The following is a 2,736-nucleotide window of genomic DNA, read 5'->3' as shown; positions in this document are numbered from 1 at the left end:
TACGTAAAATGAAATATTTTCTTATGCAGCGTAGTTAAATTTTTTAGACTAATTAGTGCAAATGTATTTAAAAGCATATTTTAATGAAGCCATGAAACTTTATTTGTCCTATAGAAACACAAGAAATATACATTAAGTAAACAAAACCAAAATATGTTTTTGCTTTTTTCCCCCAAGACAGCAATTTTAACATATTTGATTAGTAGACAAGTACTCTATTCTTGCTAAGAGTACACAAAAGTTGTTTAGTACAACTATAGAACAGCACATCATCTTTTGCAGTCTTTCCATAAAAAATAGTTGTGTAAAGTTTCTCATTATTTGCTGCTTTTTTTCAAACTGAGGCATCTTGTAGTTTTAGAGCTGGGGTATATTCTTCCTTTGAAAAATTAACAAAATCCAAAACTGAGATCAGCAAAAAAATCTAATATAACCTTTATTCCCTGACTTTCACTTCATTATTCTTGCAGTCTGCTTCCTAGAATTTTAGCATAGGAAGAGTTGTGAAATTTGCAATTTTTTCCTAAATTCATTGATCCAATATGCCCTACTTTCTTCATGCTAAATACTTATTTATCAATGTATGTAAATCTAAATCTTTAAAATCTGAAGTTTTTCAATCTTGGTCTTTTAAATCTAAACATCAGGAAGTAAAAGACTTAGCTATCATCAAATGAGTGACCTCTCAGCAGAAAAAAATCCTTTCACCCTACATAGTCTCATCCCAAATTAACTGAGTTTTAAATAACCATTTTTTATAAATATCAAATGCTTCACAAATGTGCATGTCATCCTTGCACGGGGACCATGCTAATCTTCTCTGTATCATTCCAATTTTAGTGTATGTGCTGCCACCATGAGCACTTAAATAACCAATTTTTGAAAAGAATGAGTGCTTTCTTCTATATGCTTAGCTCTAGTGGTTCTAGCTTTTACTATTCATCCTCATAGGATATTTTTAGAGATATTTCCAGGTAAGTATATAGTTCTTTAGGAGTATTTCCAGAGAAACAAAAGTTACTAAGAACTCCTGACTCAATTGAGAAGATTGAAGATAAAAATAGAAGAAATTTCATATTGCACTGGACCAAGTGGTCATCCAGCTGAATGTTGACACTAAGACACATTTTTTAGATTTTTAATTTTAATTCTGGTATAGTTAGCATAGAGTGTCATATTAGCTTCAGGCATACAACATAGTGATTCAAGAATTCTATGCATTACTCAGTGCTCATCATGATAAATGTACTCTTTAATCCCCATTACCTATTCCACCCATGACACAGAGACACATTTTGAAGGAAAGCACTATGGCTTTCTAATTCATCCATCTAAAATCCAGAAATATAGATGGTTCCCTTAGTGTATTAGATCAGTTGATGTATTATCCAAACATTTTCTAAACTTCTTGACCATTATTCTGTTGTTTGCTTATTCTAGTACTTTAGACAACATATTCAGTTAACATTACTACCCACCATGGTTTGGTTTTTTTTTTAAGATTTTATTTATTTGACACAGAGAGAGAGCACAAGCAGGGGGAGCAGCAGGCAGAGGGAGAGGGAGAAGCAGGCTCCCCGCTGAGCAGAGAACCTGATGTGGGGCTCGATCCCAGGACCCTGGAATCATGATCTGAACCTAAGGCAGATGCTTAACTGACTGAGCCACCCAGGTGCCCCCACCATGTGTGGGTTGGGTTGACATAAAATTACTTTTTATAAACTTCAGGATATACTCCCTAGTATTTTTTAATATCCTAGGCTTTAATTAATTTAGTTAACATTATCCATATTATTCCTAATTTTTTAAATGATTTATTCACAGTTCTCTCCTCCATTTCTATCATTTTAAATAAAAATATAATGTTATATTAATATATATAATATATATAATACATATATACATAAATAGGTATAATTATAGGGGCATCTGAGTGGCTCAGTCAGTTAGGCATCGACTCCTGATTTCAGCTCAGGTCATGATCTCGGGGTCCTGGGATCAAGCTCTGCATCAGGCTCCCTGCTCAGTGCAGAGTCTGCTTGAGATTCTCTCTCTCCCTCTCCCCTCCCCCTGCTTGCGCTCTCTCTCTCTAAAATAAATAAATAAAAATTTTTAAAAATATGTATAATTATATATAATGTAATTATGGATCTCCAATGTATACATATTTTATATATAATGTAATTAAATAAGTTTAAAGGAAGATAAATTCATGACAGAAAGTGGAGAGGTTAACATTACTTGAGGATGACACCATGGAAGGGGAATTTTCTGTCATTGACAATCTAGTACTTTCAAGCATGACCTACATCTGCCTTTGCTTCTAGTCCATCAAATCCCTTCAACCCCTCTAATTTGACATCTGTCCCTACCACTCTGATGAAGCCATTCCATGAAAAATCACCAGCTGATCTCATTTTATCATGCCAAATTATCTTTTGTTGGTTCTCTGTACCTTGGCCTTTCTGTAACTTTTTATACCGTTGGACAACTTTTTGTTTTCAACTCTGTTTAACCTTTGATTACACAGCCCATATTTTCTACTGGCTTTCGTAACTTCTCCTTATCTGGTTTCTTTTTATGTTTCAGTTGCTGTTCAGGCCTCCAAAATTTGTCCCCTGGGCATTGTCCTTGACTGAGCTTTCTCTAAACTGGATCTGGATCTTTTGAGAAATTCATGTTTTCTCACTGAACCATCACTTCTATGTGAATGGCCTCAGTGAAACTCGGATGTCC

The 2,736-nt window shown here is 34.4% G+C and overlaps 1 non-coding gene across 1 annotated transcript; it reads right to left on the bottom strand.

Annotated features, from left to right (window-relative positions):
* Positions 1-757: 757 nt before the first annotated feature.
* Positions 758-864, bottom strand: LOC114226097 (U6 spliceosomal RNA). Its single transcript, XR_003612678.1, has one exon. It is a non-coding gene; the product is annotated as a U6 spliceosomal RNA (small nuclear RNA).
* Between the last annotated feature and the right edge of the window lie 1,872 nt (positions 865-2,736).

This window comes from Eumetopias jubatus, unplaced genomic scaffold (assembly GCF_037043125.1).
Source record: "Eumetopias jubatus isolate StellerSeaLion01/CBP00866 unplaced genomic scaffold, mEumJub1_p1.0 scaffold_3, whole genome shotgun sequence".
Taxonomy (NCBI): domain Eukaryota; kingdom Metazoa; phylum Chordata; class Mammalia; order Carnivora; family Otariidae; genus Eumetopias; species Eumetopias jubatus.
Note: the sequence above shows the minus strand (reverse complement) of the source record. Positions and strands in the feature narration are given on the sequence as shown.